The following is a 10,081-nucleotide window of genomic DNA, read 5'->3' on the forward strand; positions in this document are numbered from 1 at the left end:
AAGCCTGCATTCCTTACCCTCATTAGTACCAATCAATTCACGGCGATGGATCATGAGGATCCTCATACACACTTGGCTACTTTTTATGAATTGGTGGGAACTATGGGTTTCCAATCAGGTGATCTTGAGAGTATATACATGCGTTTATTTCCTTTTTCTTTGGCAGGGAAAGCAAAGGAGTGGCTTATATCTCATCCTAATCAGAGTTTAACCAAATGGAAGGATGTGGAGGAAATTTTTTTGCAAAGATTCTTCCCAATCTCTCGCTACATCAATGCTAAGTCTGAAATATCTATGTTCAGACAAGGGGTAGAAGAGTCTTTCTGTGAGGCATGGGAGAGATTCAAGAGGATGCTGAGAAAATGCCCAAACCATGGGTTTGAAGATATTGCTCAACTGAGCATATTTATTAATGGTCTCAGATCAAATACAAAGATGCTCCTAGATGCCGCGGCTGGTGGCACAATGATGGCTGTTGATGCAGATCAAGCAACGAGGATTATAGAAGCTTTGGCCACAACTGACTATCAAGCTCAACATGATAGACAAAATCATCAAAAAAGAGGAGTATTGGAGTTAAACACTGCAGATGCATTGCTAGCTCAAAACAAAATTCTGACACAGCAACTTGAGCAACTGACCGCACATATGACCCAATTACCCCAAAAGTTGCATGTTGTTCAATCACTCCAAAGTCAGAATGTACCTCTCAGGTGTGATTTTTGTGGAGGTGATCATCCTAATGGTCACTGTTCTTATCAGAACAACGCATCCGAAGTTGAGGTGAATTATATGGGCAATCAAGGAAGGCAAGGCGGTTTTTCTAACAATTATCCTCAAGGTTGGAAAAATAATCAAAATCAGAATTTTGGATGGAAGCAAGACTATAATTCATCCAACAAGCAAGGGCCTTTCCAACAGCAGCATCAATCGAATTCTCCATCTATTCCTGACAGGATGAATAAAGTGGAAGATGTTTTGTCAAAGATTGTGAGTACACAGGAAAATAGTATGGCTACGATTAGGAGCATGGAAACTCAGATAGGACAGCTAGCTAAACAAATGTCACAACTCACACAAACTGTAGAAGGGAAAATTGGCCAATTCTCAGCTAACACTACCACCAACCCCAAGGAGCAGTGCAATAACATCACTACTGAAGGTGATGAGAAAACTAGAGAAGAAAATGGTGAGATGGTGAAGGTTGAAAAAGAAAAGGAAAAAAATAAGGAAGAGGGAGAAAATTGTGAAATTGTAGAAATCGCAAAAGAAATATCCCAGAGGAACATAAAAAAAGAAAAGGAAGGATTATTTTCTGACAATTTGCTTCCAAAAAATTATTTTGCAGGATGGCCAGAGAAAAAGACATATTTTGATGAAGTTAGAAGGAAGATATGTTGTTTTAAAAATAAATATGGAGAGAAGGAAGCAGGGAGCAGTTTCTCAAAAACTTTGTCAAAGAAATTCAGGGATCCAGGGAGTTTTACTATTTCTGTGTCAATTGGTAATTTATTTGTCTATAATGCTTTATTGGACTTAGGGTCAAGTGTAAATTTGATGCCATTATCCATGTTAAGACAGATAGGTAACTTGGAGGTTAAACCCACCAAGATGCAGTTACAATTGCCTGACAGAACAGTGAAGTATCCCTATGGTGTGGTTGAAGATATCCTTATGCAAATAGACAAATTCATATTTCCGGTGGATTTTGTTATCCTGGACATGAAAGAAGATGAGGATGTCCCTTTGATTCTCGGCAGACCTTTAATGAAAACTGCTAAAGTCATAGTTGATGTTGACAAGGGAGAAATTCTTGTAAGGTCTCATGATGAAGAGGTAAAATTTAATCTTTTTAATGATGTAACCAAGTGTACTGCAGATGAGACTGGGAAACAAGAGGAAATTCCAAGAAATAGTGAAAAGATGAAGAGTTCAAAGTCAAAGGAGAAAGTTATACGTCATGAAAAGTTAGAGGCAAAAGGAGACAATCAAGGAAAGCTAGTGGAAGGAGAGGAGTATCGTCCAGGACAACCTATCATGCTCAACGTAGGTAGGGGTAGAGGAAGGAAGAAAACAAGAAAATTATGGGTCATCAAGGAATTGAAGAAAGACGGAAAAATTGAAGTTGAAGAGCCATATTTAAGACGGATAAAAGTGATAACAAAAGCACGGGTGGAACAAGATAAATATCCTCCTTGAAATAAACAGGCGTCAAGCTAGATGACGTTAAATGAGCGCTTACTGGGAGGCAACTCAGTCCACATTTTAGTTTTATGTTGTTACATTTGTTTATTTTATTTTTCAAAAAAATAAAAAAAAATAATAAAAAAAATCTTGTATGCCTCCTAATCATTTTGCAGGTTATGTATTTTGACCTGAGGACAGGTTCTATTAGTCAAGGGGGCAGATCCAGCAAATGAAGCAAGACTATAGATAAAATTTTTAACAAAAAGCTGGATGACTTCTTAAGAAGAGAGGATTGAGCAAAAATATGGTTCTATCTCTCTAATTCTCTTTTCTTTTCAATTATTTAAATTTTATTTTCTGTTTAGTTTTTATTTATTTTATTTTATTTTTTGGTTATTTTGTTTTTTTTATTTGTTTATTTTTTTAGTTTGTTTTAATTGCTTATTTTGTGTTTTGAATAAATTTGTTGTTTTTGTTAGTTTGTTAGTTTTAGGTTTTGAATTATCGTTCTTGAATAAATTTTCAGTTTTAATTTGTTTGCTTTCTAGTTTATTTTTCTCAAATAAAAAAGAACTAGAATATTAATTTTGAATTGTGGAAAAAAGAATTTGTGTTTAGATATTAAACAGTGAGATGAATTAGACACAGGTTAGAAAAGAAAATATGATTGAATCCCTATTCAAATGTAGTTAAAATTATGATACATGAAAATTTAACAGGATGATTGATTAGGACAAATAATGACAAGACAAAAAGGAATGAGACCATTTAAACCAAGTGAGTGTGTGAACCTTAAACAGTTTTGAGAGTTTTACTGATGAATTGACAGTTGTGGTTGCTTGATTTTTATTTTTGTTGCATCATAAAAGATCATGAAGATGATTGAGGCATTTGTTTGTGTTAATTAGGAGCCAGGGCCAAAAAGCCAACCTTTATATTAGAATTCCAATTTTTTTATATCCCCTTTGGGCTAAGAAATTTTTTGTTAATATTGCACCTTAACCTTTATTGATATAATTTTCTACCCTTTAGCATGTCTAAGGAAGGAGAACATAGATGCAATACATATAGAAAAGGGAATGGTTGGTTCTGATTTTGAAAGTTCAAAAAGTTGAAAATAGGAAGAATCTTTTCCTATTATTGAAAAAATAAAACAGAAACAGAAGAAGCAAAAGAAATAAAAAAAAGAAAGATAGAAAATAATTTCATGAAAATCATGAAAAGAAAGAAAATGAGGAAAAAGGTGACATCGAAAAAAAGTGGTAATTAGATAACATATATGTTCTCTATAATTGAATTGTAGGTATGTTCTTCTTCTTTAAGATGTGCATTTTGTTATCTAAGAAAAACCAATATTTTTTGGAAGCCCAGCCTCATTACAACCCTGTAAAAGACCTCAAGATTCATGTTTCTAATATGTTTGTGATTTGAAGATGAAATGAAAAGCAACTGTGATTTGTTATGATTCAGTGAAAATAGAGAGAAACACTTACCCGTGAGCATATGAGAAGATATTCCTTGATGAATTTTCATTTATTTGTTTTGATTTTATCCTGGAAATTGATTGTGTCTATAATTTTCTATATTTGAAATTGGAAGCATCATAAGTTTCTAATTTTATTTGTTGTTTAGTGAATTAAGCTGTTTGATATTTAAATTCAAATATATTCATTTACTTTGCTTGAGGACAAGCAAGATTTTAAGTTGGGGAGAGTGATAAGTGTCTAATTTCAGTAATATTTCATATTAAAATATAGGCACTTATGAGGATTTATTGCTAATTTACATATAAAATAATCCCTAATTTATGAATTTATACCTTTTTACATTTTTTATGATCTTTATTTGAATAAGAGTATTTTATTCTCAAATTTGGTGTTAATTGCAGATTTCTAAGGAAGATTGGAGATTTGGATTAAAGATGAATGATTTGAGCTAAAAAGATAAAGATAGAAGGTCCCAGAATGGAAAAAGATGCAAAGAAAGATTGGGCCTTTTTTATGTTTTATCATTTAGCCCATTAGAGCGACATAGGAAACAACCTAACCCTAGAAAACTAGGATAAATAGAGGGCTAGAGGCTCAACCTTAGTGTGCCAGATTGAGAGGAAAACACCATAGAGTGAATTGTAACCCAATTGGGAGAATGGAAGGTGATAGAAGTATGCGTGGCTAATTCTACCCTTTGGGATTGGGAGTAATCTGTTCAAACTCTTATGTATTGAGGTGATATTTTATATATTAATATTCAGTTCTTGATTGATTATTGGTATTGTTGTTTTACTTTTAATTCTCCGTGACAAATTGAGAATCTTAAATCTGACCGAGAGGTATTTTTAGGGTTTGGACCTAAACAACAATACTTAACATATTTGAGTGCTAGGAATAGACTTGAAATGTTAATTGCTATTAAACGTCTGAGCTTCGTTCTAAGTTGTTCTTATAAGTATGCGAGGGATTGATAGTTAGGGAACATTCTTAAGGATTTTATATGCGAGGAATCGATATAAATGATTTTTATACGGGCATCAATTTCAATTAAAGAACTTAATATTAACATGCTAATCAAAATACATGAGAGTGAGAGAGATGAAACTTAATCCCAATTTTTCCAATTGAAGCAACTAATTCTTTGTTTGTTTTCTTATTAATCAGTGCCAACATAATCACTTCAAACTCTTTTTTATTGTTCTGTTGTTATATTTAGCGAATATTTTACTCGATAATTCACTGTTCTTTGTGGGATCGATATCCGTCCTTAGGGACAATTATTACTTCTGACAAACGCGGCGCACTTGCCGTAAAAAGTCATCAGAAGTCAAGGTCAAAGTCAGCGTCAAGGCCAAAGTCAACGTAATGCGTCGCCTAGGTGGGGGTGACGCCAAGCGCAGGCGTCGCCAAGAGGAAGCGTCGCCAAGAGAAGGCGTCGCCTAGCAGGGCGTCGCCAAGATAAGGCGTCGCCTAGCAGGGCATCACCAAGTTGGAATGACACAAAAGCAAGGTGACCACAGCGCCACTCCCCGACACCCATGGGTAGGAAAGACCATGGAGGGGGCGACGCCGTGAGAAGGCCTCAGACCCTTGACAACCAGGGGATAGTGATAAAGAGAAGGAAAAGGTGGCTTCAAGGCCATAGTAATAGCACCAGTGTAGGGCAGCCTGACTCGTGAAGTACCTCTGCCGCCTCAGAGACGCCTTTGGGACAAATACGACTCAAGGGGAGGGTCACGCCCAGGGTAGCCAGGTGCAGGGTACGAGAGGAAGGCAGATACGCTCTCAAAGTGAGTGACTAGATGATTGGGGGCATGAGTTGGCACCCAAAAAGTCACCCCTTGCGCAGTAGCACTCCCAAACAGGAGGACTCACACGTAGAAACGTCCCCGATGGGCAGAAGCGTCCCCAGATGGGGTAACGGTGCTGTGAGGCCCTCCACGTGTACGACAGCCAGATCAGAATAGAAACACCATTCAGTCAGGTACCAGGTAATTAAAGTCATTCAATGTAGTTTCTGTTTCGAGCGTTTAAAGTACTATAAAGGCTCCCAAGCGTTTCAACGTCTTAAATGCGCTACGTTTTCTAATTAGACGCGTTAATTAAGTGCGTTACGTTTTATGATTAAAAGCGCTTTAAGGCGCTTTAAATGCTTGGGCAGTTTAAATAGCACGGAGAATGTTGGAAACAGGGTTGGAACTTTTGGCAAATTTCCCAGAAACTCTCTAGTTGCTTGCTCGAGCCTTGAGGTTACGCACAAGGGACTAGGGAAAGATTTTTGCTAGAAGGAGAATTATACACTAGACAGTTTCCTTTTTTTACCACCTTCAGAGTGCCACACGCGGTGCTCCGATACGGAGGTGCATAGTTTTTGGTGTTTCTTGCTGGCTGACTTGAGCGTCGGAGTGCAAACGGCTGCTAGGGCGCCCTTTCGTCCTTCTTCTTTGCAGGAATCCACGGGTAACCAGTGGGAAGGAGTCCCTAGCTGACGGTTGAGGTCGCGCACGAAGACGTCCCAGGTCAACCGGACGGAACAGGAGACATCAAAAATTTAAGTTCAATAATCTCCCCTTATTTAATGAAGAAAAATCCCTGGTTTTCTTGGGATGTTCTATTTGAATTTGACAATAACTGCAAAACATAAAATGTGCATGTACCAGAGGGTAATCATTTACAGATATCATTAGCACCACAAAACCTTTTTTCACTTAGTGATTCCCATAAGGAAAATAAGTAAAATCACTGTGAAAACTAGTGATAAGTAAAATAAGTAAAATCAGTGTGAAAATCAGGTTCAACACTGATTTTACTGATTTTCCTTATGGGAATCACTAAGTGAAAACTGGTTTTGTGGTGCTAATGATATTTGGAAATGATTACCTCTTGTACATGCACATTTTATGTTTTGCACGTATTGTCAAATTCAAACAGAACATCCCAAGCAAGCCAGGGATTTGTCTTCATCAAATAGGGGGAGATTATTGAACTTAAAGTTTTAATTTCTCCAAATCCTTGAAGACTGGGTTGCTGCTTGTAGGCATGGGTTCAAGGTAGATTAGAATTTTTCAATTCACTCCTAGCTTAATTCAAAACCGAATCAATCAAGTCCGAAAAAAACCTGTTATTTGTCATTTCAATCGGTTGTTTTACACTTGGTGGTTTTGGAAAGGAATTGAAAAAGATGAAATTGGCTGACCTCAAAGTCAAGGTCAATTCAATCGGTTGAATCGTGCTTTCAATGGATTGTTTTTTAAAAATCTTAACAGAAATGGTTAAGTCTGTTAAATCTGTTTTTCATATTTCAAATATGTTTTGGCCCCTGATTGAAAGTCTAAAACGACTACTTTTGAGGCTATATATCTGGTTTTACATCTCTGAAATAAAGAGAGATCAGATTACCAAAAGATTAGTAGTTTTTAAAGATTGCAAGATTGCTTAAGGCTTTGCATTAGTTAAGAGTGGAATAGGAACTGTTGTAATCCTTTTTGTATCTTTCCTGTTCTTACTTTTGTTTTCAATTCATATTTGAAAAACTGTAAGGAATTGATGCTATAGTCAGAGGGTGTTCTGATTTGTAGTGTTTGTGTTTCAAAGAGGCTGAGTGTTCTTGAAGGGTTCAAGATCACCTTTTTGGTGTTTGTGTTGTGTAATTTGTGGTTGATTACCTAGTGAAATACCCAGGGGTTTCTGGGGACTGGATGTAGCTCAAGTTAAAAGTGAACCAGTATAAATATTGTGTGTGAATCTCTCTATCCCTCACTGCTTTAAAACTGTTTGAACTGTGTTTTTGTAAACTACTCACAAAAACAATTGGTTGATTCGCATAAACAACCGATTGATTTTCTGTAATCAATTTAAAACAGTTTTGTTTCTTGACTGATCTGATTGCTTCTTCTATGATTCTGCATTAATCTTCATTCTTGTCCAATATTTTTGAAAATCTTTCATTAAACAATTCACTTCTCTCTAGTTTAAAGCCTTTAATTCTAACAGTAGAGTCTTTCCGGTGAAGTTGAGAACGACACTGTGCCGACGATGCATACTCTCGTTTGTTCTTATTTGGTTTTTTTGTTTTTGCTTCGATTTTAGTTGTTTTTTTTCTATTTTTTGATTCGTTACTTTATTTCGCATGACTTTTTTGCGAATTTGTTCTTGATTTTCTCTTTCATTTTGATTTGGAATCCGATTCAAAATTAATTGTTTGAGCTGATTTGTTGAAATTCTGCAATGGAAAATACACGAGGAGCAAATCTTTGCACGAATTCGGACGAACATTGGAGAAGGTGGTCGAAATTCAGTTATTTGTTTGAATTGGAATTCGAGTTGATTCTTTGGCGCATCCCAATCGAAATTTTTCAAATTCTGCCTAATTGGTGAAGTACCTCACTGACACACCCGAAAACATTTTGCTCATTTTACGAAACCATGGATTTTGTATAGTGGAGCAACCGATCACATTGCATCTTATTCACAATTTTTCACAGACACTTCATCATCATTTATTCCAAATGCTAATTTCCCCACAGGCTCAACTGCAGCCATCTCATCTACAGGTACGATTAAATTTAATGACAACATCACTCTCAAATATGTTCTTTGCGTTCCTTCTTTTAAATTAAATCTCATGTCCGTTAGTAAGATAACTAAATTGTTGTGTCGTTCTTTTTCACATGGTTGCCTCTTGTCGAACTTGGCTACGGGGAGGATGATTGGCTTGGGTAAACAATACACAGGCTTATACTACATGTCCCCTCTTCCAAACCAAGCCCGCGCATCTCAAATTTTGACCGACCCTAATTTACGCACAAGCGCCTCAGACATCCTTCTCCGACGTGTCTACAACTTGCATCTTCGTTAATACCTATCAATAAAATTCTGATTTCCATTCATAACAATTGTATTATTTGTCCCAAAGATAAACAGTCAAGGCTACCCTTTCCTTTAAGCACAATAAAATCTCATTCTCCATTTAATCTTGTACCGCCCTGATGGTCGGATGCGATAACGTGGCATCCTGTTACAGTGTAGGCGTGTTGACAGGGCGCCAGGTTGACAGTTGGGAAGGAAGTCGGGAGGAACGTGTAGTCGCCGATAGTTAAGTTGGCGTGTTCCGATCTCCAGCTTACCAGAATAGGCGATCGCCAGGTTAAGGACGAAGTCGCCAGATGCAGACTCAGGCGACCAGGCAGTCGGAGATCGCCAGAACAAGCACATCGCCGAAGTTAAAGGAGAAGCAGATTATGAAGGCGGCCGGCGAGACCACAGGGAAGGTGTATGAAGGCCCTACCTCGCCAGTTTCAGTAGAGATCGCACTCCTGAGTTAGCTATGCACTGGGCAGCACCATGCATAGGTAACTTAGCCAAATGAGAGTAGAAGTAGCGCCAAGTCAGGGAGCCTCCAGATGATGGCACGTGTACAGTCGGATGCAAGCCACGTGTCCAAGTCTGTAACTGCCAGGAGAGAGAAAATCACCAGGTATATAAGAGTTCTTAACAGATTTCCTAAGGTACGCACGTTTAGTTCATACACTTTACGCTTGCGAGTGACAGAGCTGTTTGTGAGAGAGATTTGCACGGTTCCAATTCTTAGTATTTGGTGATACCGTCACTGACTTGAGCGTCGGAGTGCGATCGGCCGCAGCGGCGCCGTATCGTTTCTTTGCAGGTTCTTGAGATAGATCCAGAGGAGGAACGGAAGTGAGAAGCGGCGCGCACGTCGATCCTTTGACGAGGCATTCTCCAGCGCTCCGGTCAACAGGCAGGATCATCAGGCGCCCACCGTGGGGCCGTGTAAAACGTGCTCCCATCCACAGCGTGAGTTCGTGGAGGTTTTCGAGGTTTCCTGCGCGGTTGTGTGCTGGTGCAACCGTCGTCTTGGTTTCTTTGAGTTTCGTTCGGTGAAGTTTGTGTTTTAAACCATTCGTTTGGCTTTTCGATCGGTGGATTCGAGTTCTTTCGTTTGGTTGTTTGGTTCGCGGGGAAACGGTGGTTTTTGGTGAAGCTGCGATTTTCTTTGAAGGTTTGCGGTGTTCTTGAAGTTCTTGCGCAGTTTCTTGGGTTTTCTCCGGTTGATCGCTGATTCGATCGTGGTTGAAGTGTCATTTGCTGTATTCCTGTGGTTCGCTGAAGTTAATGAGAAAGATGAGAAGCAATCGTTCCAGTCCCGTGGCTCCCGTCGCAGCTGAAGGCGACGCCGCCATGACCATGGCGCAGATGGCAGAAATGATGCGCTCATTGCAGGCCACTGTAGAAGCCTCGCGCGTCGAGCAGGCGAGGATACATGAAGACCTGGTCGCCTCTCGCGCCAGAAACGAGGAGCTAAGCAAGGTAGCGGAGGAGCTACGTCGAGCTCTTCAGGAGCAGCAGGTTCGTTCTTCCGCTGAGGAGGTGGCACCGTCGACGCC

The 10,081-nt window shown here is 38.7% G+C and overlaps 1 pseudogene; it reads right to left on the reverse strand.

The window, feature by feature from the left end:
- Positions 1–274: 274 nt before the first annotated feature.
- On the reverse strand, positions 275–380 carry LOC137836254 (small nucleolar RNA R71; annotated as a pseudogene).
- Positions 381–10,081: the final 9,701 nt, after the last annotated feature.

The sequence above is a fragment of the Phaseolus vulgaris genome, chromosome 5 (genome assembly GCF_000499845.2).
Source record: "Phaseolus vulgaris cultivar G19833 chromosome 5, P. vulgaris v2.0, whole genome shotgun sequence".
Taxonomy (NCBI): domain Eukaryota; kingdom Viridiplantae; phylum Streptophyta; class Magnoliopsida; order Fabales; family Fabaceae; genus Phaseolus; species Phaseolus vulgaris.